We start from the raw sequence: 27,807 nt of genomic DNA, 5'->3' as shown, positions 1-27,807 counted from the left end.
AAAAGACCTGTTGGATTTTTTCTTTAGTGGGGACTCCAGGGAATTGAGTCTGCAGCTCACCAGGGAATTGGTGGGAGGAAGAAGTCAGGGGGAAAATCTCGTTGTGATAGATTTACTAGCCTGACTTTGCATACCCTCTGGGTAAGGAGGAAGAGAGATTAGCTATCTTGGTACTTCTATTTCCAGGACTGGAAACAGGGAGGGGGTAGTCCCTCTGTTTAGATTCACGGAGCTTGCTTCTGTATATCTCTCCAGGAACCCAGGGAGGGAACACCTGGAGGGGAGGAGGGGGAAGGGAAATGGTTTATTCCCCTTTGTTGTGAGACTCAAGGCATCTGAGTCTGGGGTCCTCCGGGGAAGGTTTGGGGAGACCACAGTGAGCCAGGCACTGTATAAATCCCTGGCTGGTGGCAGCTTTACCAGGTCCAAGCTGGTAACTAAGCTTGGAGGTTTTCATGCTAACACCCATATTTTGGACGCTAAGGTCCAAATCTGGAAAAAAATGTTATGACACCCCTCCCCCCTGAGCCTCCATTACGAGCCGCCTAGGCTACCACTGCTCAGTGTGTGGACAGTCTCTGTGTTTTCTGCTGCTCGTTCTGGGGAGCCTGGCCGGCCTTAGAGGTGGTGCCCCCCGATAGCCGCCCAGGGCTCCAGGGGTCAAAGGGCACCGTGTGGCAGTGCAAAGGTGCTCACTGCTCCCCCTGCCCCAATGCTCCTCCATGGGTCCATAGAGGTTTGAGGGGAGTAAGGAGCAACCCTATGTGCTCCATGCGTCCTGGTCACTTTTCCCACTTGGGCTGTGCTGTGAGGGGAGCATCAGAAGCTGGTGCTCTCTGCCCTCCCGCTATGCAGCCCGGCTGAGGAAAGTGACCTGGATGCAGGGAGCTCGGATGATCTCACTTCTTGCCCCCACATCCCACAGCCCCTAGGGGTGCCCAGATGAGCAGCGTTCCAGGGAGGAGTGGGGGGCAGCAATGCCAGCTGCTCTATGCTCACAGGTCAGTCTCCCCATGTGGGTGCAGGAGGGGGTGCAAGGGTTTCTGTGATGCCTATTCTATCAATATCATCACTCAATACCAGGCACTCAAATTCACCAGTCTTAGTACTTAGACGTTTAGCGTTTGTATTTAAGCACTTCTAAAATGTGTCCCATTTTAGCTGTCTGCTATTACATGATGTAATTGAGGGAGACTCTTTCATTTCACTGTTTCTCATCAGAACCTACCTGTACATTGTCATCTTCCATCCTCTCCACCTTACTAGGCTATAGAGAATCCCTGTGAATAGTTCCTCTCCTAACGGATGTCTCTGTCTGAACCCTGTGCTCCTCAGCGCCTGTCGGCTTTCCCCAGCTCTGAGGCTGTGTCTACACCGCGCACCTTACCACGGTGCAGCTGTGCCACTCTAACCATGCCATTGTAAGGTGTGCTGTGTGGCCGTCCTTATCGCTGAGAGAGAGCTTCCCCGGCAACAAAGCCAAACTACCTCCAATGAGGGGCAGGAGCTTTGTCACCGGAGCAAAGCTCCACTTATGATGCGCTGTTCACGCTGCCGCTCTTCATGGCTCAAATTTTGGCATTCGGGGAGTGTTTTTTCTCACCGCAGAGAGACAAAATTTGTAGCAACAAAAGCCGAAATTAAAAAAAAAACTCCTCTGCAACCTATTTAATTTTACCTTTATACAACCTTTATACTGCCTCCAGTTCTGGTATCCTCATTTGAAAAAGATGTTGTGAAATTGGAGCTAGGGCAGCAAAGAGCCACCAAATGTTCTGAGGGCTGGAGAAAAATGCCTTCCAGTGAGCTATTGAAAGAGCTCAACCTGTTTAGCTTATCAAAAGAAAATTGAAAGGTGATTTCATTGAAATGTTGAAGGGCCTTAATGGAGAGAAAAGATTGAGTATTTACGGGCTCTTGAATGGAGCAGAGAAAGGCATAACAAGACCCAATGGCTGGAAAGTGAAAAGAGACAAATTCATATTACAACTGAGGCACAATAGTCAACAGCGAGGATGATTCACCACAGGAGCAAGCTACCAAGGAAAGTGGTGGATTCACCATCTCCTGATGTCATTTAATGAAGACTAGATGCCTTTCTGGAATGTGTTTGCCCCCAAAGTAGCTGTTATGTCATACAGGAGGCCTGTGATATGCAGGTTAGATGCTCTAATGGTGTCTTCTGACCATGAAGTCGACTAATTTCTGAAAAACTGAGTGTAGCATTGGGAGCAGCGTCTGATGTTTTCCTGTCTAGCCGGCTTGCTGCCTAGAACGAACGCTCCTTGAGTGGGGTGATCCACAGGGAGTAGCTCAAACCTCCAAAGTGCCTGGTCAGGGGCAGGACATTAGCCCAGCAAGGGAGGGGTGTGGCAGTGACATCACAAAGGCCGTTTGCAGGACCTCAGACTATTGGTCAAAGGTGGTGGGGAGGTGGTGACCTCACAGAGAGATGCTGACATCAGCCAGGCAGGACAGGGGCGAGGGGCCAGGGAAACCTCAGAGACCTCTGTGGCTTTGCTTCAGCACGTTTCCTTCTCCAGGTCTCTCTTTGAGGACTGAGAGATTATTTGGGGTCATGGACGTGAGCGCCAGGAGGAACCTCTTTCGAGTTTCCTCCTTCCCTTGTAGTGATTTTACTAGAAAACAGCCGTCCCTGTTTATAAGGTAAGAGCCTCCTGGAGGTTTGAAACCTGTTCAGTCTGATCTATCTGGTGACAAGTGAATTCTAGGCATGGAAAACACGAGCTTAAGGAGGCAGAATTTTATTGCGCACCTGGGATTTTGTCCCTTAGAATCGCTGGGGACATTAGGGTTTGTCCTTTTTGTTTCACCTCTTCCTCCATCCCTCCCTCCTCTTCTTCTCTTGCTTCTTTTGTCCTTTCTCCTGTTCCCTTCCCAACAACAGGACGGAGGTGTGTGTGTGTGTGTTGCAGGGAAGTCCTCTGCACCTCCCACTATGGAAGGTCCACCCAAAAATGTGGGACTGAAATAGTGCTGGGGCAGCGATCCCCACCGGTGACCTGGGCCATCCTTTGGGCTCTCTGGTGAGAACCCTCAGCCTCCCGTCCTCCGTCTCTACCCTGATTGGTTGAGCAGGGGGATATTGACAGGGAGGAGACTCAGGTCCTTGTTGTTCTCTTTTAAGATCAAGTAAATAAGTCAGAACCAGTTCTATCTTTGATTAATTTTGCTGCTTCTCTGCATTAATTGTCTCTGAGCAGTTGATGATTCCCTCTAATATTGCAGTTCTCCTCAAATACTTGCTGAATAATTACTGTCACTGTTGTTGGTCTGGAGCTCATCTGAGAGCACAGTATTCAGGTCATTCAATGTCTGAAATTCAAGATCCGATGGTTTGTTTGAAAATCAGGGCTCTTTGGTCCTATTCCCAACACTGCCTCTGACGGGCTGTGTGACCTAAGACAAGTCAATTCTCCTTTCTCAGCCTGAGCTTCTCCCTCTTTCAAGTAGGGATAATAATGATCCGCTCTTACCTACCTCATGGTGGGTGAAGGATGCGGATCCATTTGGGAGTGTCACTAGAAGTAGTGCATAATATGAAGTTTCCCAGATTATGACATAATAGATTAGCTGAAATCGTCTATTTTATTTGTATTTTTTTATTTTGAAATTGTTAATAGTAGCAACGACTTAGCTCAGATTGAAGCATCTTATCTAATGGTTGAGATGTAAGTGTCTCCTCTTTGTGTGCGAGGAGACAATTTAACACACTCTGACAAAGAGGAGATGCTTTTGTTTTGCAACAAAATATTTTTGCAAAGATCTTTCATCCCACTTGTTATGATTTTGAGAAACAAACTGGTTTAGTCTAAATGGGATTTTCGGACAGAAACGGTTTGAATGAAATTTTCCCACCATCTCGATTCCTGGGCTCTGGGGTGTTTTCATCTGTTAGAACAGGAGTCAGAACTGGTTGCTTCTCTTTCTGGCTCTGCCATCGCCTTGTTGTGTAGGCCTTGGGTAGGTCACTTCCCTTCTCCCATCTGTCCAATCGGAACATGAACACTTCTCGAACTATGGGCAGTTTAGAGCCCAAGTGAGATAAGGGGCGTTAAAGCCCTCTGTGAAGGAGAAAGGGGAGTTTCACAGTGTTTAGCACCAAGGAATTCTAAAGTTTGCTAAAATGTCTAGTCTGTGGAAACAAAAAATGGTCGGGGCCAAACTTATTAACCACTGCCTTTTTAAAGCCCATTCAAAGATGTGAGTCCCTATCTTTTAGGTACCTGTGGTTCTTTGCCAGCAGCAGAGAAGAGGTTCCTGCCTCCGTTTTTGTGGCCTTAACAAACCAGGTGTTGTGCCCCAGTTCTCGTCTGAGACCCCTGAAAAAGGACATCTTCCCATCCATGAACAAGACAGGACCTATCTTTCAAAGGGGAACAAAAAGACCTCTGGGACTTACAGACTAGCTAGCCTGACTGCCATAGCTGGAGAGATCCTGCAATACATTCTTAAACACTCAGTTTGTCAGCAGCACCTACAGGATGATTTGGTTCTTATGACTAGTGAGCGTGGAATTGTCAAGAACAAATCATTCCAAACCAATCCTCTTTCCTTCTTTGGCAGGGTTCTTGGCCTGGTAGAGGTGAGTAAACAATAGATGGGGTCTAGCTTGGTGTTACTAAGGCTTTCGACACAGTCCCATAGGACATTCTCAGAAGCAAACGAGGGAAATGTAGTCCAGCTGCAATCAGTGTAATGTGGGTGCAGAGCTGTTTGAAAGCCAAGACTCCAGGAGCCCTTCTCCATGTTTAGCTGCCCAACGGGGAGGGTGAACCTAGTGGGTCTGGCAGGGATCAGTCCGGTGTCAGGTACTATTCTATATTTTCATGAATGATTTGGAAAATGGAGTGGAGAGCATGCTCCTAAAGTTTACAACTGACACCAAGCACTTTGGAGCACAGGATTGAAATTCAAAACACCTTTAACAAATTGGAGACTTGGTCTTCTTGAGCCAAACTCCATGGTTAGGGCTCTCTCTCTACACTGGGCTGAAGCAAAACCCCAGAGCCAAGCACTCCTCCTGGGCAGTGAGCTCCGACCTTGAATGGTCAGATGCTGCTTAGCACTGTCAGAGCAGCTTTTGCTGGGGGATTCTCCCAGCACTTTCCAATAGCGGGAAGGTATGAAATCCCCATTTGACTGCTGGGGACAGAGCCCGATAGTGGGGAGCAACTTACCCAAAGTCCCCAGAAAAAGGAAAACAACCAGCAGAGGAACCAATAGGAAACCCAGCAATGGAACTCAGGAGTCCTGGGGGTGTGCTGTGGTGACCAGATGTCCCAATTTTATAGGGACAGTCCGAATTTTGGGGTCTTATCTAGGATCCTATTACCCCCCACGCCGTCCCGATTTTTCACACTTGCTGTCTGGTCACCCTAGGGTGTGCACATGTGTGGGTCCCAGCTGCTCCCTGCCCCCCTCATTGAAGCAGATGTGCAGGGTTACTGCCCTGGGAAGTGCAGGGCACCAGTGGATGTGGGGTTGGCTGGAGGTAGGGTCTGGCTTCAGGCAGGGCAAGGGCTGCGTGGCTGGCTGGCTTCAGGCAGAGGGGTGCATCAGGGGTTGGCTGGTGACAGGGCAGGGAGGATGCGGCTGGTGCAGGCAAAGCAGAAGGTGCAGGGCTGGCTGGAGACAGAGGCTGACTGCCGGCAGGGCAGGGCAGGGGGTGCAGGGCTGGCTGCAGGCAGGGCCGGTGCAAGGAAGTTTCATGCCCTAGGCGAAACTTCCACCTTGCACCCTCCCCCCCCGCACCCCTGCCCTGAGGCGCCCCACCCGTGGCAGCTCCCCCCTCCACCCTGAGGCTCCCCTCTTGTGGCAACTCTCCTGCTCTGCCCTGCGGCACCCCCCTCGCCCGAGCTCACCCCTGCTCCGAGCACGAGCACCCCGAGCACGCCGTGGCCGCTTCACTTCTCCCACCTCCAAGGCTTGCTGCCCCTAAGCCTGCCAGGCAGTCAAGCACCCTCCTCTGAGCCACAGCAGCCCTGACAGTTGACAATAGAGGCACCTTAACCCCTGAGTTCCTTCAATGTGTCCCCCTCGGGGGTCCAGCTCCGATCACCAGATACTCGGGGTATGTCTATACCACCTGCCGAATCGGTGGGCAGCGATCGATCCAGCGGGGGTTGATATATCGCGTCTAGTGTAGATGCAATACATTGAGTGCTCTCCCCTCGCCTGCTGTACTCCAGCTCGGTGAGAGGCGCAGGCAGAGTCTACGGGGAGCTGCAGCAGTCAATTCACCGAGACTGTGACATTATAATTTTTAGGCCTGAATAAAGATATAGCAGACAAAACCAGGTATGCCAACCTGACCAAAGTCAGGCTAACAGAGGTTTGTGGGTAATCCCTGAGTGGAAAACACTGAGAAGCAGCAGCATGTCTCACAAGCGCTGGGAAAAAGTGAGATAAGAGAGAAGCTGCATTCCTGGCATAGTACCAGATGTGCTGTGTTCGAGCAGCTCCTTCGAAGAACTGATAAGAGTCCTAGTTTCCCAGCCTCCTTGTTTTCGCTCCCTGGTTTTGTTCTTTGTTTGTTTTTAACTCCCCTACATTTCTAACTTTAGGCATGCATGTATACTAAAGGTGTCTAGTTTCTAGTTGTTAGAAGAAGGGGGTGGGTTGCTCCAGTGAATAATTTATGACGCGACGGAACTGTCTATATAGGCTTGTACTAAGATGTAAAGAGCAGGCTGGTTCTCTCTGGAGACGAGCTGCTCTCTATTGATGCGTGCACTTGTCAATAAAAAGCTTTTGATCGGACCTTGCTGGTGTTGCCTGTCTCTCTCACGGTCAGACAACGAACTTTTCCGTCTGGGTTAGAGTCCCTGACATAAGTATAATCTAATATCTCATTGAAAGGTGACAGGGCCAGAAAGAGTTAATTAACTCACCTCACCGACTGACCTGCCCCGTGGGTGAACCTTAAAAACTGGTTAACAAGATATGTAAATGAACAGAGCTTTGAAATGCAAGTCTGCAGTGTTAGAGGTAGAAGGGGAGGTGTTTGCTCAGGTCTTGTGATGTCAGCAAAGAAGTCTTGTCTATTGCTATAGTTTTAATTCAAAGAGCAAAAAAAGAATATTAACATTTATGATGATACTTGAGTGAAATAGTATTATTGTCTGTGTCTCTTTGAAGGTTGTGGTAATCTGTATCTGAACTGTTTGATGGATGTACTAATTGCCAGGATGTTTGGAAGAAGAGTTAAGCCTATTGTTTTCTCAGGCTGAAAGGCTGCTGGAAATGTTTAAGAACCTGGGACACGATCCTTCTTCATCTCAGATCTGCTTTGGGTTTCAAGAGGGGGAAACCTTAAGCCACAAGGATTGAGATCCCCAGTCATTGACTGGAGCCACCCTGAATATGGACAGTGGATTATAACCTATGGACTATTTCTAAAAGGACTTTTGGCAACTACAAGCTCATGTCTACTTTGTATCTGAACCTCAAAAATTGAATTCAAGTCTATATGTCTATTAATCTTTTAACCAACACTCACTCTCTCTCTTTTCTTTTCTAATAAATTTTAGCTTAGTTAATAAGAATTGGCTATAGCATGTATTTTAGGTAAAATCTAAGTTATAATTGAACCTGGTTATGTGGCTGATCCTTTGGGATCGGAAGAATCTTTTCTTTTATATGATGAAGTAAGATTTTCAGGAATCATCATCATATCTAAAAGGTGTGTCTGGACGGAGGCCTGAGGCTGGGTACTTTAAGGGAACTGCGTGGTTTAAACTTCTAAGTAACCAGTGAGGTACTACAGAAGCTGTTTTGTGCTGGCTTGGTAAATGTAAGTATTGAAATAACCAGCAGCGTTTGGGATTTGTCTGCCCTGTTTTGTTTGCAATTCACTCTGATTGAGTGAGCTGAGCTGGCTCCCACGGGCAGCACCGTCACACCTACAGCCAGGCTGCAGAGGTCCGGGGGATCTTAGGGGCCTTGGGGTGCACAGATACCTATGTCCAGGCCATAGCGGTCCCTGAGAGGCTTAGAGAGTTTGGGGGGACACAGATACCAATCTCCATGCTCTAGGGTCCCATGGGGGCTTAGAGGGTTCGTGGGGGGCACATATTCCTACATCCAGGCTGTAGGGTTACCAGGGGGGCTTAGGGGGTTAGTGGGGGGCAAAGATACCTACGTCCAGGCTGAAGGCATCCTGGGAGTCTTAGGGGATTTGTGGGGGCCAAAGACACCTATGATGTCCAAGCTGTAGGGGTACCAGTGAGTTTTAGGGGTTCGAGTGGGCACAGATACGTATGTCCAGGCTGTATCGTTCCCAGGGGGGGTTCGAGGTTTCGTGAGGGGCACAGATATCTACGTCCAGATTGTAGATGTCCCGGGAGGGGGGGTTAGGGGGGCTGTGGGAGTGCAAATACCTATGTCCAGGCTGTAAAGGGTTCCTGGGGGCTTAGAGGGTTTCTGAGGTGCACATATACCTACGTGCACACTGGAGTGTCGCAAGGGGCTTATGGAGTCTATATGGGGAACAGATACCAATGTTCTGGCTGTATAGGTCCCTCGGGGGCTTAGGGGGTTTGTGGGGGGCACAGATACCTCAGTTCAGGGTCGAGCGATCTCTGAGTGTCTTAGGTGTTTGGTCGGAGGCACAGATACCTACGTCCAGGCTGCAGGGGTCTCGGAGGGGCTTAGGGTCTGTCACGGAGTGTGGGGGAGTCCGGTCCTGCACCCCTCTTCCTGGGACTCACAGTGACTCTCAGCCAGCCAGTAAAACAGAAGGTTTATTGGACAACAGGAGCGAAGGATACAGCAGAGCTTGGAGGCACAAGCAGGACCCCACAATCAAGTCCTTCTAGGGGTTCAGGAAACTTAGTTCCCAGTTTTGGAATCCCTGAATTCCAACCACCCAGACCAAAACCAAAACTGAACTAACCCAACTCCCTCCAGCTGGCCATTTGCTGTGTCCAGCTTCCCGGGCAAAGGTGCTAACCCCTCCCCGCGCCTAGCTCAGGTTACAGGCTGAGCACGTGTCCGGTCCTAAAGTCACCCCCTGCTCTCCCATCCCCCACACAGACAGTCCCTACTCCATCACAGTAATGCACAGAGCATTTCCCGCATGGAGCCACAGTGACACTGTGTGGCCACACTGGGTAATGCACAGAGCATTTCCCGCATGGAGCAACAGTGACACCATGTGACCACACCAGGTAATAGACAGAGCATTTCCTGCATGGAGCAACAGTGACACCATGTGGCCATGCAGGGAAATGCCCAGGGCATTTCCTGGATGGAGCAACAGTGATTCCATGTGGCCACGCAGGGTAATGCACAGAGCATTTCCCTCATAGAGGAACAGTGACAACATGTGGCCATGCAGGGTAGTGCACAGAGCATCACGCCTATGTAGAGGCTGTAGAGATCCCTGGGGGGCTTATGGGTCGTGGGGGGCACAGATAGCTATGTCCAGGCTGGAGACATTCTGGTGGGCATTAGGGGCTTCATGAGGGGCACAAATATCTACGTCAGGGCTGGAGAGGTCCCTGGATGGCTTAGGGGGTTGTGGTGAGCATAGATACATACGTCCACGCTGCAGGGGTACCAGAGGGACTTAGGGGGTGTCACGTAGTGTGGTGGAACCTGGCCCTGCACCCCTCTTCCTGGGACACACAGTGACACAGCCAGCCAGTAAAACAGAAGGTTTTTTTGGCCAACAGGAACGAAGAATACAGCAGGGCTTTTGGGCACAACCAGGACTCCTCAATCGAGTCCTTCTGGGGGTTCAGGAAGCTTAGTTCCCAGTTTGGGATTCCCTGAATTCCAACAACCCAGCTCCAAACCAAAACTGAACTAACTCCCTCCAGCCAGCCCCTTCCTTTATTCAGCTTCCTGGGCAAAGGTGCTGACCCCCTCCCAGCTGCCTAGCTTAAGTTACAGGCTTAGGTCCTGTCCCTCACCTAAAGTCACCCGCTGCTCTCCCATCCCCCACACAGACAGTCCCCACTCCATCACAGTAATGCACAGAGCATTTCGCGCATGGAGCAACAGTAACACTGTGTGGCCATGCAGGGTAATGCCCAGAACATTTCCCCTGTGGAGCAACAGTGACACCATGTGGCCACACAGGGTAATGCACAGAGCATTTCCTGCATGGAGCAAGAGTGACACCGTGTGGCCACACAGGGTAATGCACAGAACATTTCCCGCATGAAGCAACATTGACATCTTGTGACCACACCAGCTAATGGACAGAGCATTTCCTGCATGGAGCAACAGTGACACCATGTGGCCAAGCAGGGAAATGCACAGAGCATTTCCTGGACGGAGCAACAGTGATTCCATGTGGCCACGCAGAGTAATGCACAGAGCATTTCTCTCATAGAGGAACAGTGACAACATGTGGCCATGCAGGGTAATGCACAGAGCATCACGCCTATGTAGAGGCTGTAGAGATCCCTGGGGGACTTAGGGGTCATGGGGGGCACAGATAGCTACGTCCAGGCTGGAGACATTCTGGTGGGCATTAGGGGCTTCATGAGGGGCACAAATATCTACGACAGGGCTGGAGAGGTCCCTGGATGGCTTAGGGGGTTGTGGTGAGCATAGATACATACGTCCATGCTGTAGTGGTCCCTGGGGGTTTAAGGAGTTGGTAAGGGTCACAGAAACCTATGTATGGTCTGGAGGGGTCCCTGGGGGACTTAAGGGTTTGTGGTTGCACAGATACCTACGTACCGGTTGGAGGGGGCCCTGGGGAGCTTAGGGGATTTGTGTGGCGTACACATAGCTATAACCAGGCTGGTGGGGGCCCTATGGGTCTTAGAAGGCTGGTGGGGGGCAGAGATACCTACGTAGGGACTGGAGAAGTCCTGGGGAGGGCTTTGGGGGTTCCTGGAAGTCACAAATATCTACGTCCAGGCTGGAGGAGTTCTGGGGGTATTAGGGAGTTGTGCGGGGGCACAGATACCTATATCGAGGCTGTAGGGGTCCTGGGGTTGCTTTGGGGAATTTTGGGGTACAGATACCTACTTCCATGCTGTAGGGGTCGCTGGGAGGATCAGTGGGTTCGTGAGGGTGCACAGATATCTACGTCCGGTCTATAGGGATCCTGGGGGGGGCTTAGGGGTTTGTAAGGGGCACAGATACATTCATCCAGGCAAGAGGGGTCCTAGGGACCTTAGTGGGTTCATGCTGGGCACAGATACCTGCGTCTAGGCTGGAGGGGTTTTGGGGGTCTTAGGAGGGTTGTGTGGGCACAGTTACCTATGTCGATGCTGGAGGGGTCCTGTCATGTCTTAGCCGATTCGTGGGGTCAGAGATACCTACATCTAGGCTGGAGGGGTTCCGGGGGGATTAGGTGTGTTTGAGGAGGGGAACAGATACCTGCATCCTGATGGTAGGTGGCCCTGGGTAGCTTAGGCGGTTTTTGTCGGTCACAGATACAAACATCCATGCTGTAGGGGTCCCGAGGGACTTTGTGGGGCTCTAGGGGTCACAGATACCTACCTACAGTCTGGAAGGTTCCTGTGGTATTAAGGGGTGTGTGGGGCATACAGATGCCTACATCTGGGCTTGTGGGTTCCCTGGGGGGCTTAGAGGTTTGTGGAGAGCACAGATACCATTATCCAGGCTAGATGGGTTCTGGTGGGATTAGGGGGTTGTGGGGGGCACAGATACCTGTGTAAACAGAAGCAGGATGAACTCTATCCTCACATCTGGTGGTGAATTATGGCAAGTGTGGAAAAGGATTTCAGGGTCTGATCATGTTTGCATAGACACACTCACCGTGCGTGACACGGCCACGGCAGCCTGGGATGGTTACTTTGGCAGCTATGGTATCCCCAGTTTATTTGTTGCTGGGGTGTGAGATGTGGAGTGTTGTCACCCTGATTGTGTGGATGAGGAACTGTGAAACAGCTTTGAGACAGGGATTCTCACCATCAGTTGAGTGGCACTCACTAGACAAGGGATTGGGCTCCTTGGGTGAGCTAGAGTCACCAATTGCACTTTTTTTCTTTTAACAGTTGAATAGCAGTGTTGATTTTTTATTCTCTTAAAAGTTGAATTTCTAGGTTCTTGAGCTGAAATCACTGAAAAGATGTTTTAGTTTGTGGGGGACTCTCAACCTGTATTGCAGAACACAGTAGTTGACAGACAGGAGCAGTTTGTGGGAGTGTCCCACGGAGTGAGATGAGTCTAGCAGTTTTGGGGGATAGCTGGAGCAGAACAGAGGTCGGCTGGCAGAGCAGCTGGTGGACCGAGCTGAGCAGTTTGTGGGGAAGGCAAAAGCAGAATCCCATGGAGAGGCAGAGCAGTCAGCAGTGGACCACATAAGGTGCCCCTTTCTACTCAGGCTGGCAGGGGGAAAAACCCTGCAGATAGACTCTTGAACTCTGGGGTTGCGCAACTGTAGGTGATTTTGGGGTTGCTGGACTCTTGAAACGTTGGAGATATTGGACTTTGGATCCTTGGGGTGATTTGGGGATTGCTGGACTCATGAGCCCAGGGAAAAGGACACGGCCTAGTTGAGGTGTTTTCCCAATTTAATGCTATGTTGTTTATCTCACGTTATTAAACATTTTCTGCTACACCCAGACTCTGTGCTTGCGAGAGGGGAAGTATTGCCTCTTTGAGGCACCTAGGAGTGCGTATGTAAAATTTTCCCATGTCACTGGGTGGGGACTCGAGCTGGTTTGCATTACATTGTAGGCAAGGGACCCCTATGTATTGAACCCAGTCCTTGCTGCTATCAGTTCAGCCTGGCAGAAGGGTTCCACCTACGTCCAGGCTCAAGGGGTCCCTGGGGGGCTTAGGGAGTTCGTGGGGGGCACAGATATCTAGGTCCAGGCTGTAGGGGGTCGGGGGGGGCTCAGGAGTTTGGTGGGGGGAACAGATACCTACGTCCAGGCTGCAGGGGTCCCAGAGGGACTTAGAGGGTGTCACGTAGTGTGGTGGAATCTGGCCCTGCACCCCTCTTCCTGGGACACACAGTAACTCAGCCAGCCAGTAAAACAGAAGGTTATTTTGGCCAACAGGAATGAAGGATAGAGCAGGGCTTTGGGGCACAACCAGGACCCCTCAATCGAGTCCTTCTGGGGGTTCAGTAAGCTTAGTTCCCAGTTTGGGATTCCCTGAATTCCAACAACCCAGCTCCAAACCAAAACTGAACTAACTCCCTCCAGCCAGCCCCTTCCTTTATTCAGCTTCCTGGGCAAAGGTGCTGACCCCCTCCCAGCTGCCTAGCTTAAGTTACAGGCTTAGGTCCTGTCCCTCACCTAAAGTCACCCGCTGCTCTCCCATCCCGCACACAGACAGTCCCCACTCCATAACAGTAATGCCCAGAGCATTTCGCGCATGGAACAACAGTGACACCATGTGGCCACACAGGGTAATGCCCAGAGCATTTCGCGCATGGAGCAAGAGTGACACCGTGTGGCCACAGAGGGTAACACACAGAGCATTTCCCCGCATGGAGCAACAGAGACACCATGTGGTCACGCAGGGTAATGCACAGAGCATTTCCACGCATGGAGCAACAGTGACACCATGTGGCCACACAGGGTAATGCACAGAGCATCGCACCTACGTGGAGGCTGTAGAGATCCCTCGAGGGCTTACGGGGGTTCGTAGCGTCACAGATATCTACATCCAGTATGGGCGGGACCCTGGGAGAGTTAGGGGGGTTGTGAGGGGCATAGGTACTTGCGTCCAGGCTGTAGAGGTCCTGGTGGGGATTAAAGGCTTCCTGGAGGACAGCAATATCTACGTCCAGGCTGAAGGGGTCCCTGGACGCTTAGGGGGTTGTGGTGAGCACAGTGATCCCTGGGGGTATAGGGACTTGGTGAGGGGCACAGATACCTATGTATGTCCTGGAGGGGTCCCTGGGGGGGGCTTAGTGATACTGTAGGAGACACAGATACCTACGTCCAGGCTATAGGCATTCTGGGGGGGCTTAGTTGTTTGGGGGGGCATAGATACCTACATCCAGGCTGGAGGGGTCCCGGGGGGCTTAGGTGGTTTGTGGGGAGGGGCACAGATATGTACATCCAGGCTGGAGAGGTTCCGGAGAGGATTAGGGGTTTTTGCGGATGGCAGAGATATCTATATCCATACTCTAGGGTTCTCGGGGGGCTTAGGGCTGGATGTGTCCCGAGGAGCTTAGGGGGTTTGTGGGGTGCTCAGACACCTGTGTCCAGGCTGTAGGGAACCCTGGGGGCTTAGGGGGTTCGCGGGGGTCACAGGTAGTTACGTCCAGGCTGAAGGGGTAATGGGAGTGCTTAAGGGATCGGGGCTGACACAGATACCTACGTCCAGGGTCTAGGGGAGGCAGGAGAAGTGAAGCGGCCATGGTGTGGTTTCAAGTAGGGATAATAATGATCCACTCTTACCTACCTCATGGTGGGTGGAGGATGGGGATCCATTGGAGAGTGTGACTAAGAGTAGTGCATAATATGAGGTGTCCCATCACGTTTACTCAGAGCAGATTATGACATAATAGATTAGCTGAAACAGTCTTTTTTATTTGTATTTTTTTATTTTGGAATTGTTAAGAGCAGCAATGACTTAGCTCAGACTGTAGCATCTTATCTAATTTTCAAGATCTAAGTGTCTCCTCCTTGTGTGTGATGACACAATTTAACACACTGTGACAAACAGGAGATGCTTTTGTTTTGCAACAAAATCTTTTTGCAAAGAACTTCCATCTCACTTGTTATGATTCTGAGAAACAAACTGGTTTAGTCTGAATGGGATATTTGGACAGAGACGGTTGGAATGAAATTTTCCCACCATCCCAGTTCCTGAGCTCTATCCCTGCCTCTGGGGGGATTTGTTGTCTGTTAGAACAGGAGTCTGACTGGCGGCTTCTCTTTCTGGCTCTGCCACCGCCTTGCTGTGTAGGCCCTTGGGTAGGTCACCTCCCTTCTCTGTACCTCAGGCTCCTCCCATTTGTCCAATGGGAACAGGGACAGTTCTCGAATTCTGGGCAGTTGTGAGCCTGAGTGAGAAAAGGGGTGTTGAAGCCCTCTGTGAAGAAGAAAGGGGAGTTTCACGGTGTTTTTGCACCAAGGAATTCTAAACCAAAACTGAACTAACTCCCTCCAGCCGACCCCTTCCTGTGTCCAGCTTCCCGGGCAAAGGTGCTCACTCTCTCAGCCCTGCCTAGCTCGAGTTATAGGCTTAGTTCCTGTCCCTCACCTAAAGTCACCCCCTGCTCTCCCATCCCCCACACAGACAGTCCCCACTCCATCACAGTAATGCCCAGAGCATTTCCCGCATGGAACAACAGTGACACCATGTGGCCACGCAGGGTAATGCCCAGAGCATTTCCTGCATGGAGCAACAGTGACACTGTGTGGCCACTCAGGGTAATGCACAGAGCATCACACCTACGTAGAGGCTGTAGAGATCCCTGGGGGCTTAGGGGTCATGGGAGGTACAGATAGCTACGTCCAGGCTGGAGGCATTCTGGGGGGTTTAAGGGGGTTCGTAGGGTCACAGATACCTACGTCCAGGATGGTCGGGACTCTGGGGGAGTTAGGGGGGTTGTGGGGGGCATAGGTACTTGCGTCCAGGCTGTAGAGGTCCTGGTGGGGATTAAGGGCTTCCTGGAGGACACCAATATCTACGTCCGGGCTGGAGAGGTCCCTGGACGGCTTAGTGGTATTGTAGGGGAGCACAGTGATCCCTGGGGGTTTAGGAACTTGGTGAGGGGCACAGATACCTATGTTTCTCCTGGAGGGGTCCCTGGGGGGGCTTAGTGGTATTGTAGGGGACACAGATACCTACGTCCAGGCTATAGGCATTCTGGGGGGGGCTTAGGGCTTTGGGGGGGCACAGATACCTACATCCAGGCTGGAGGGGCCCCTGGGGGCTTAGGGGGGTTGTGGGGGGCACAGCTATGTACTTCCAGGCTGGAGAGGTTCCAGGGAGTATAAGGAATTTTTGTGGACAGCAGAGATACCTATCTCCAGGATCTAGGGGTCCCTGGGGGGCTTAGGGTTTTTTTGGGAGGCACAGATAACTATATCCAGGTTGGAGTGGTTCCTGGGGGGTTTAGGGGGTTCCTGTGGGGCACAGATACCTAGGTCCATGCTGTAGGGGTCCCCGGGTGGATTAGGGGTTTTCTGAGGGGTACAGATACATACGTCTAGGCTGTAGGGGTCCCTGGGAGGCTTAGGGGGTTTGTGGGGGGCAGCCATACCTAAGTCCAGGCAATAGGGCTTCCAGGGGGAATTAGTGTGTTGGGGGGGCACAGATACCTAGATCCAGGCTGGAGGGTTCCCGATGGGGGGGGGCTTAGGCAGTTTGTGTTCGGCAAAGATACCTACCTCCAGGCTGGAGGGGTGTCTCGGCACTTAGGGATTGTGGCGGGGCACAGATACCTCCGTCCAGGCTGGAGGGTCCCTGGGGAGCTTAGCAGGTTCGTAGGGGGCACAGATACCTAAATCCAGGCTGGAGGGATCCAGGGGGGGCTTATGGGGTTCAGGGGGCACAGATACTTATCTCTAGGCTGTAGTGGTCCCTGGTGGGCTTAGGGGGTTTTGGGGGGCCCCAGATACCTAAGTCCATGCTGTAGGGGTCCCTACAGGTGCTTATGGGTTCATGGGGTGCACAGATTCTTATGTCCAGGCTGGAGGGGGCAGGGGGGGTTGGGGTTTCATGGGGGGCACAGATACGAACCTCCAGGCTGTAGGAGTCCCAGGGGGCTGTGGGGGTACAGATACCTACATCTGGGCTGGAGGGTTCCTGGGGGGTATAGAGGGTTTGTGGGGGGCACAGATACCTAGGTACAGGCTGTCGGTGTCCCGAGGAGATGAGGCGGTTCACTGGGGGCTCAGATACATCCAGGCTGGATGTGTCCCGAGGAGTTTAGGGGGTTCGTGCGGTGCTCAGACACCTGTGTCCAGGCTGTAGGGATCCCTGGGGGCTTCGGGGGTTCGTGGGGGTCACAGGTAGTTACGTCCAGGCTGAAGGGGTAATGGGAGTGCTTAAGGGATCGGGGCTGACACAGATACCTACGTCCAGGGTCTAGGGGTCCCGAGGGGATTGGGGGTTGAGGGGGGAACAGATACCTACGTCATAGCTGGAGGTGTCTTGGGTGGTTTAGGAGGTTCGTTGGAGTCACAGATACCTAAGTCCAGGCTGTAGCGGTTCCTGGGGCATTCAGGGATTTCTGGGGGTCACAGATACCTACGTGCAGACTGGAGGGGTCCTGGAGCGCTTAGGAGATTTATGGGGGGCACAGATACCAACATACTGGCTGTAAAGTTCCCTGGGGGCTTTGTGGGTTCGGGGGGCACAGATACCAATGTCCTGGCTGTAGATGTTCCTGGGGTACATAGAGGGGCTGTGGTCACACATAACCCTACATCCAGGCTGTCGGGGTCCCGGGGGCCCCTGGCCAAATTGGGTCCCCCTGGAAAAGTCTCCCTCACGGTGGCCCCAGGGCTGGAGGAGCTCCCACTCCCTGATATGGCGCAGAGGCTGCAGCAGGGGCACAGAGCTTCTCTGGTGTCAGGGCCACAGCGGGGCAGGGGTAAAGGAGTGAGACCAGAGAAGCTCTGTGCCCCTGCTGCAGCCCCCAGGTAATAGAAGGGAGTGGGAGCTCTTCCAGCCCTGAGGCCACCGTGGAGGAACATCTACAGCCAGGACATTGGTATCTGTCATACATTAGAAGCAGGAGGAAGACTAAGGACAGGGTAGGCCCACTGCTCAGTGAGGAGGGGGAAACAGTAACGGGAGACTTGGAAATGGCAGAGATGCTTAATGACTTCTTTGTTTCAGTCTTCACTGAGAAGTCTGAAGGAATGTCTAGTATAGTGAATGCTTACGGGAAGAGGGTAGGTTTAGAAGAGAAAATAAGGAAAGAGCAAGTAAAAAATCACTTAGAAAAGTTAGATGCCTGCAAGTCACCAGGGCCTGATGAAATGCATCCTAGAATACTCAAGGAGTTAATAGAGGAGGTATCTGAGCCTCTAGCTATTATCTTTGGGAAATCATGGGAGACGGGGGAGATTCCAGAAGACTGGAAGGGGGCAAATATAGTGCCCATCTATAAAAAGGGAAATAAAAACAACCCAGGAAACTACAGACCAGTTAGTTTAACTTCTGTGCCAGGGAAGATAATGGAGCAGGTAATCAAAGAAATCATCTCCAAACACTTCGAAGGTGGTAAGGTGATAGGGAATAGCCAGCATGGATTTGTAAAGAACAAATCGTGTCAAACTAATCTGATAGCGTTCTTTGATAGTTTAACGAGCCTTGTGGATAAGGGAGAAGCGGTGGATATGATATACCTAGACTTTAGTAAGGCATTTGATACGGTCTCGCATGATATTCTTATAGATAAACTAGGAAAGTACAATTTAGATGGGGCTACTATAAGGTGGGTGCATAACTGGCTGGATAACCGTACTCAAAGAGTAGTTGTTAATGGCGCCCAATCCTGCTGGAAAGGTATAACAAGTGGGGTTCCGCAGGGGTCTGTTTTGGGACCGGATCTGTTCAATATCTTCATCAACGATTTAGAGGTTGGCATAGAAAGTTCGCTTATTAAGTTTGCGGATGATACCAAACTGGGAGGGATTGAAACTGCTTTGGAGGACAGGGTCAAAATTCAAAATGATCTGGACAAATTGGAGAAATGGTCTGAGGTAAACAGGATGAACTTCAATAAAGATAAATGCAAAGTGCTCCACTTAGGAAGGAACAATCCGTTTCACACATACAGAATGGGAAGAGACTGTCTAGGAAGGAGTATGGCAGAAAGAGATCTAGGGGTCGTAGTGGACCACAAGCTTAATATGAGTCAACAGTGTGATACTGTTGCAAAAAAAGCAAACGTGATTCTGGGATGCATTAACAGGTGTGTTGTAAACAAGACACGAGAAGTCATTCTTCCGCTTTACTCTGCGCTGGTTAGGCCTCAACTGGAGTATTGTGTCCAGTTCTGGGCACCACATTTCAAGAAAGATGTGGAGAAATTGGAGAGGGTCCAGAGAAGAGCAACAAGAATGATTAAAGGTCTTGAGAACATGACCTATGAAGGAAGGCTGAAGGAATTGGGTTTGTTTAGTTTGGAAAAGAGAAGACTGAGAGGGGACATGATAGCAGTTTTCAGGTATCTAAAAAGGTGTCATCAGGAGGAGGGAGAAAACTTGTTCACCTTAGCCTCCAATGATAGAACAAGAAGCAATGGGCTTAAACTGCAGCAAGGGAGATTTAGGTTGGACATTAGGAAAAAGTTCCTAACTGTCAGGGTAGTTAAACACTGGAATAGATTGCCTAGGGAAGTTGTGGAATCTCCATCTCTGGAGATATTTAAGAGTAGGTTAGATAAATGTCTATTAGGGATGGTCTAGACAGTATTTGGTCCTGCCATGAGGGCAGGGGACTGGACTCGATGACCTCTCGAGGTCCCTTCCAGTCCTAGAGTCTATGAGTCTATGAGTAATCTGTGCCCCCCATAAACCACCTAATCCCCACGGGAACCCCTACAGCCAGGATCTTGGTATCTGTCCCCCTATGAATCTCCTAAGCCCTCTGGAACCCTTCCAGTCTGAACGTAGGTATCTGTGACCCCCAGAAATCCCCGAATACCCCAGGAACCCCTACAGCCTGGACTTAGGGATCTGTGACTCCAACGAACCTCCTAAACCACCCAGGACCCCTTCAGCTAGGACGTAGGCATCTGTTCCCCCCTCAACCCCCAATCCCCTCGGGACCCCTAGACCCTGGACGTAGGTATCTGTGTCCACCCCGATTCCCTAAGCACCCCCATTACCCCTTTAGCCTGGACGTAGGTATCTGTACTCCCACAAACCCCCTAAACGTCCCAGCGACCCCTTCAGCCTGGAAGTCCCTATCTGTGACACCCACGAACCTCTAACCTCCCAGGGATCCCTACAGCCTGGACACAGGTGTCTGAGCACCCCACAAACCCCCTAAGCTCCTCGGGACACATCCAGCCTGGATGTATCTGAGCCCCCAGTGAACCGCCTAATCTCCTCGGGACACCGACAGCCTGTACCTAGGTATCTGTGCCCCCCACAAACCCCCCATAACCCCCAGGACCCATCCAGACTAGATGTAGGTATCTGCACCCCCACAGCCTCCCTGGGACTCCTACAGCCTGGAGGTTTGTATCTGTGCCCCTCATGAAACCCCAACCCCCCCTGTCCCCTCCAGACTGGACATAAGTATCTGTGCACCCCACGAACCCATAAGCACCTGTAGGGACGCCTACAGCATGGACTTAGGTATCTGGGGCCCCCCAAAACCCCCTAAGCCCACCAGGGACCCCTATAGCCTAGAGATAAGCATCTGTGCTCCCTGAACCCCATAAGCCCCCCCTGGACCCATCCAGTCTGGACTTAGGTATCTGTGCCCCACATGAACCCGCTAAGCCCCCCAGGTATCCTCCAGCCTGGATGGAAGTATCTGTGCCCCCACAACCCCTAAGTGCCGAGAAACCCCTCCAGCCTGGAGGTAGTTATCTGTGCCCACCAGAAACCGCTTTAGCCCCCCCAGGGACCACTCCAGCCTGGATGCAGATATCTGTGCCCAACACAAACGGCGTAAGCCCCCTCCCCGGGAACCCTCCAGCCTAAACCTAGGTATCTGTGCCACCCGAACACACTAATTCCCCCTGGAAGACCTATTGCCTGGAAGTAGGTATCTCTGCCCCCCACAAACCCCCTAAGCCTCCCAGGGATCCCTACAGCCTAGACGTACGTATCTCTGCCACCCAGAAAACCCCTAATCCACCCAGGGAGCCCTACAGCATGGACCTAGGTATCTGTGCCCCCAGGAACTCCCTAAACACCCCAGGAACCACTCCAACCTGGACATAGATATCTGTGCCTCCCAAAAAAACCTAAGCCTCCCGGGACCCCTAGAGTATGGAGATAGGTATCTCTGCCATCCGCAAAAATCCCTAATCCTCTCCGGAACCTCTCCAGCCTGGATGTACATATCTGTGCCCCTCCCCACAAACCACCTAAGCACCCCGGGACCCCTCCAGCCTGGATGTAGGTATCTGTGCCCCCTCAAACCCCTAAGCCCCCCCAGAATGCCTATAGCCTGGACGTAGGTATCTGTGTCTCCTACAGTACCACTAAGCCCCCCCCCAGGGACCCCTCCAGGACATACATAGGTATCTGTGCCCCTCACCAAGTCCCTATACCCCCAGGGATCACGGTGCTCACCACAACCCCCTAAGCGTCCAGGGACCCCTTCAGCCTGGACGTAGATATTGCTGTCCTCCAGGAAGCCTTTAATCCCCACCAGGACCTCTACAGCCTGGACGCAAGTACCTATGCCCCTCACAACCCCACTAACTCTCCCAGGGTCCCGCCCATACTGGATGTAGATATCTGTGACCCTACGAACCCCCGTAAGCCCTCGAGGGATCTCTACAGCCTCCACGTAGGTGCGATGCTCTGTGCATTACCCTGCGTGACCACACGGTGTCACTGTTGTTCCATGCTGGAAATGCTCTGTGCATTACCCTGTGTGGCCACACGGTGTCACTGTTGCTCCATGCGCGAAAATGCTCTCTGCATTACCCTGCGTGACCACATGGTGTCACTGTTGCTCCATGCAGGAAATGCTCTGTGCATTACCCTGCGTGACCACATGGTGTCACTGTTGCTCCATGCAGGAAATGCTCAGTGTATTACCCTCTGTGGCCACACGGTGTCACTGTTGCTCCATGCGGGGAAATGCTCTGTGCATTACCCTCTGTGGCCACACGGTGTCACCGTTGCTCCATGGAGGAAATGCTCTGTGGATTACCCTGCGTGGCCACACAATGCCACTGTTGCTCCATGCAGGAAATGTTCTGTGTATTAGCCTGCGTGGCCACACGGTGTCACTGTTGCTCCATACAGGAAATGCTCTGTGCATTACCCTGTATGGCCACATGGTGTCACTGTTGCTCCACGGGGGAAATGCTCTGGGCATTACTGTGATGGAGTGGGGACTGTCTGTGTGGGGGATGGGAGAGCAGCGGGTGATTTTAGGTGAGGGACAGGACCTAAGCCTGTAACTTAAGCTAGGCAGCTGGGAGGGGGTCAGCACCTTTGCCCAGGAAGCTGAATAAAGGAAGGGGCTGGTTGGAGGGAGTTAGTTCAGTTTTGGTTTGGACCTGGGTTGTTGGAATTCAGGGAATCCCAAACTGGGAACTAAGCTTCCTGAACCCCCAGAAGTACTCGATTGAGGGGTCCTGGTTGTGCCCAAAAGCCCTGCTGTATCCTTCGTTCCTGTTGGCCAAAAAAACCTTCTGTTTTACTGGCTGGCTGAGTCACTGTGTGTCCCAGGAAGAGGGGTGCAGGGCCAGATTCCACCACACTACGTGACACCCCCTAAGTCCCTCTGGGACCCCTGCAGCCTGGACGTAGGTATCTGTGCCCCCCACCAAACTCCTGAGCCCCCCCAACCCCCTACAGCCTGGACCTAGATATCTGTGCCCCCCACGAACTCCCTAAGCCCCCCAGGGACCCCTTGAGCCTGGACGTAGGTGGAACCCTTCTGCCAGGCCGAACTGATAGCAGCAAGGACTGGGTTCAATACATAGGGGTCCCTTGCCTACAATGTAATGCAAACCAGCTCGAGCCCCCACCCAGTGACATGGGATAATTTTACATACGCACTCCTAGGTGCCTCAAAGAGGCAATACTTCCCCTCTCGCAAGCACAGAGTCTGGGTGTAGCAGAAAATGTTTAATAACGTGAGATAAACAACATAGCATTAAATTGGGAAAACACCTCAACTAGGCCGTGTCCTTTTCCCTGGGCTCATGAGTCCAGCAATCCCCAAATCACCCCAAGGCTCCAAAGTCCAATATCTACAACGTTTCAAGAGTCCAGCAACCCCAAAATCACCCACAGTTGCGCAACCCCAGAGTTCAAGAGTCTATCTGCAGGGTTTTTCCCCCTGCCAGCCTGAGTAGAAAGGGGCACATTATGTGGTCCACTGCTGACTGCTCTGCCTCTCCATGGGATTCTGCTTTTGCCTTCCCCACAAACTGCTCAGCTCAGTCCACCAGCTACTCTACCAGCAGACCTGTGTTCTGCTCCAGCTATCCCTCAAAACTGCTAGACTCACCTCACTCCGTGGGACACTCCCACAAACTGCTCCTGTCTGCCAACTACTGCGTTCTACAATACACTTTCAGAGTCCCCCACAAGCTAATACATCTTTTCACTGATTTCAGCTCAAGAACCTAGAAACTCAACTTTTAAGAGAATAAAAAATCAACACTGCTATTCAACTGTTAAAAGAAAAAAAGTGCAATTGGTGACTTTAGCTCACCCAACGAGCCCACTCCCTTGTCTAGTGAGTGCCACTCAACTGATGGTGAGAATCCCTGTCTCAAAGTTGTTTCACAGTTCCTCATCCACACAATCAGGGTGACAACACTCCACATCTCACACCCCAACAACAAATAAACTGGGGATACCATAGCTGCCAAAGTAACCATCCCAGGCTGCCGTGGCCGTGTCACGCACGGTGAGTGTGTCTATGCAAACATGATCAGACCCTGAAATCCTTTTCCACACTTGCCATAATTCACCACCAGATGGGAGGGTAGAGTTCATCCTGCTTCTGCTTACATAGGTATCTGTGCCCCCCACAACCCCCTAATCCCACCAGAACCCATCTAGCCTGGATAATGGTATCTGTGCTCTCCACAAACCTCTAAGCCCCCCAGGGAACCCACAAGCCCAGATGTAGGCATCCGTATGCCCCACACACCCCTTAATACCCACAGGAACCTTCCAGACTGTAGGTAGGTATCTGTGACCCCTAGAGCCCCACAAAGTCCCTCGGGACCCCTACAGCATGGATGTTTGTATCTGTGACCGACAAAAACCGCCTAAGCTACCCAGGGCCACCTACCATCAGGATGTAGGTATCTGTTCCCCCCCCAAACACACCTAATCCCCCCGGAACCCCTCCAGCCTAGATGTAGGTATCTCTGACCCCACGAATCCGCTAAGACATGACAGGACCCCTCCAGCATCGACATAGGTATCTGTGCCCACACAACCCTCCTAAGACCCCCAAAACCCCTCCAGCCTAGACGCAGGTATCTGTGCCCAGCATGAACCCACTAAGGTCCCTAGGACCCCTCTTGCCTGGATGAATGTATCTGTGCCCCTTACAAACCCCTAACCCCCCCCCCAGGATCCCTATAGACCGGACGTAGATATCTGTGCACCCTCACGAACCCACTGATCCTCCCAGCGACCCCTACAGCATGGAAGTAGGTATCTGTACCCCAAAATTCCCCAAAGCAACCCCAGGACCCCTACAGCCTCGATATAGGTATCTGTGCCCCCGCACAACTCACTAATACCCCCAGAACTCCTCCAGCCTGGACGTAGATATTTGTGACTTCCAGGAACCCCCAAAGCCCTCCCCAGGACTTCTCCAGTCCCTACATAGGTATCTCTGCCCCCCACCAGCCTTCTAAGACCCATAGGGCCCCCACCAGCCTGGTTATAGCTATGTGTACGCCACACAAACCCCCTAAGCTCCCCAGGGCCCCCTCCAACCGGTACGTAGGTATCTGCGCAACCACAAACCCTTAAGTCCCCCAGGGACCCCTCCAGACCATACGTAGATTTCTGTGAACCTTACCAACTCCTTAAACCCCCAGGGACCACTACAGCATGGACGTATGTATCTATGCTCACCACAACCCCCTAAGCCATCCAGGGACCTCTCCAGCCCTGATGTAGATATTTGTGCCCCTCATGAAGCCCCTAATGCCCACCAGAATGTCTCCAGCCTGGACGTAGCTATCTGTGCCCCCCACGACCCCTAAGCCCCCCAGGGATCTCTACAGCCTCTACATAGGCGTGATGCTCTGTGCATTACCCTGCATGGCCACATGTTGTCACTGTTCCTCTATGAGAGAAATTCTCTGTGCATTACCCTGCGTGGCCACATGGAATCACTGTTGCTCCATCCAGGAAATGCTCTGGGCATTTCCCTGCATGGCCACATGGTGTCACTGTTGCTCCATGCAGGAAATGCTCTGTCCATTAGCTGGTGTGGTCACAAGCCGTCAATGTTGCTCCATGTGGGAAATGCTCTGTGCATTACCCTGCCTGGTCACCCGGTGTCACAGTTGCTCCATATGGGAAATGTTCTGTGCGTTACCGTGCGTGGCCACATGGTGTCACTGTTGCTCCATGCGGGAAATGCTCTGTGCATTACTGTGATGGAGTAGGGACTGTCTGTGTGGGGGATGGGAGAGCAGGGGGTGACTTTAGGACCGGACACGTGCTCAGCTTGTAACCTGAGCTAGACGGGGGGAGGGGTCAGCACCTTTGCCCGGGAAGCTGGACACAGCAAATGGCCGGCTGGAGGGAGTTGGGTTAGTTCAGTTTCGGTTTTGGTCTGGGTGGTTGGAATTCAGGGATTCCCAAACTGGGAACTAAGTTTCCTGAACCCCTAGAAGGACTTGATTGTGGGGTCCTGCTTGTGCCTCCAAGCTCTGCTGTATCCTTCGCTCCTGTTGTCCAATAAACCTTCTGTTTTACTGACTGGCTGAGAGTCACTGTGAGTCCCAGGAAGAGGGGTGCAGGACCGGACTGTCCCACACTCCGTGACAGACCCTAAGCCCCTCCGAGACCCCTGCAGCCTGGACGTAGGTATCTGTGCCTCCCACCAAACACCTAAGACACTCAGAGATCCCTCCAGCCTGAACTTAGGTATCTGTGCCCCCCACAAACCCCCTAAGCCCCCGAGGGACCTATACAGCCAGAACATTGGTATCTGTTCCCCATATAGACTCCATAAGCCCCTTGCAACACTCCAGTGTGCACGTAGGTATATGTGCCCCTCAGAAACCCTCTAAGCCCCCAGGAACCCCTACTGCCTGGACATAGGTATTTGCACTCCCACAACCCCCCTAACCCCCCCCCTCCCGGGACATCTACAATCTGGACGTAGATATCTGTGCCCCTCACGAAACCTCTAACTCCCCCTGGGAACGATACAGCCTGGACATACGTATCTGTGCCCACTCGAACCCCTAAAACCCACTGGTACCCCTACAGCCTGGACATCATAGGTGTCTTTGGCCCCCACAAATCCCCTAAGACTCCCAGGATGCCTCCAGCCTGGACGTAGGTATCTTTGCCCCCCACTAACCCCCTAAGCTCCCCTGGTAACCCTACAGCCTGGATGTAGGAATATGTGCCCCCCACGAACCCTCTAAGCCCCCATCGGACCATAGAGCATGGAGATTGGTATCTGTGTCCCCCCCAAACTCTCTAAGCCCCCCAGGGACCGCTATGGCCTGGACATATGTATCTGTGCACCCCAAGGCCACTAAGATCCCCCGGACCTCTGCAGCCTGGCTGTAGGTGTGACGGTGCTGCCCGTGGGAGCCAGCTCAGCTCACTCAATCAGAGTGAATTGCAAACAAAACAGGGCAGACAAATCCCAAACGCTGCTGGTTATTTCAATACTTAGATTTACCAAGCCAGCACAAAACAGCTTCTGTAGTACCTCACTGGTTACTTAGAAGTTTAAACCACGCAGTTCCCTTAAAGTACCCAGCCTCAGGCCTCCGTCCAGACACACCTGTTAGATATGATGATGATTCCTGAAAATCTTACTTCATCATATAAAAGAAAAGATTCTTCCGATCCCAAAGGATCAGCCACATAACCAGGTTCAATTATAACTTAGATTTTACCTAAAATACATGCTATAGCCAATTCTTATTAACTAAGCTAAAATTTATTAGAAAAGAAAAGAGAGAGAGTGAGTGTTGGTTAAAAGATTAACAGACATATAGACTTGAATTCAATTTTTGAGGTTCAGATACAAAGTAGACATGAGCTTGTAGTTGCCAAAAGTCCTTTTAGAAATAGTCCATAGGTTATAATCCACTGTCCATATTCAGGGTGGCTCCAGTCAATGACTGGGGATCTCAATCCTTGTGGCTTAAGGTTTCCCCCTCTTGAAACCCAAAGCAGATCTGAGATGAAGAAGGATCGTGTCCCAGGTTCTTAAACATTTCCAGCAGCCTTTCAGCCTGAGAAAACAATAGGCTTAACTCTTCTTCCAAACATCCTGGCAATTAGTACATCCATCAAACAGTTCAGATACAGATTACCACAACCTTCAAAGAGACACAGACAATAATACTATTTCACTCAAGTATCATCATAAATGTTAATATTCTTTTTTTGCTCTTTGAATTAAAACTAGAGCAATAGACAAGACTTCTTTGCTGACATCACAAGACCTGAGCAAACACCTCCCCTTCTACCTCTAACACTGCAGACTTGCATTTCAAAGCTCTGTTCATTTACATATCTTGTTAACCAGTTTTTAAGGTTCACCCACGGGTCAGGTCAGTCGGTGAGGTGAGTTAATTAACTCTTTCTGGCCCTGTCACCTTTCAATGAGATATTAGATTATACTTATGTCAGGGACTCTAACCCAGACGGAAAAGTTCGTTGTCTGACCGCGAGAGAGACAGGCAACACCAGCAAGGTCCGATCAAAAGCTCTTTATTGACAAGTGCACGCATCAATAGAGAGCAGCTCGTCTCCAGAGAGAACCAGCCTGCTCTTTACATCTTAGTATAAGCCTATGTAGACAGTTCCGTCGCGTCATAAATTATTCACTGGAGCAACCCACCCCCTTCTTCTAACAACTAGAAACTAGACACCTTTAGTATACATGCATGCCTAAAGTTAGAAATGTAGGGGAGTTAAAAACAAACAAAGAACAAAACCAGGGAGGCTGGGAAACTAGGACTCTTATCAGTTCTTCGAAGGAGCTGCCCGAACACAG

This window comes from Gopherus flavomarginatus, unplaced genomic scaffold, assembly GCF_025201925.1.
Source record: "Gopherus flavomarginatus isolate rGopFla2 unplaced genomic scaffold, rGopFla2.mat.asm mat_scaffold_45_arrow_ctg1, whole genome shotgun sequence".
NCBI lineage: Eukaryota > Metazoa > Chordata > Testudines > Testudinidae > Gopherus > Gopherus flavomarginatus.
This window is presented reverse-complemented; position numbering follows the sequence as displayed.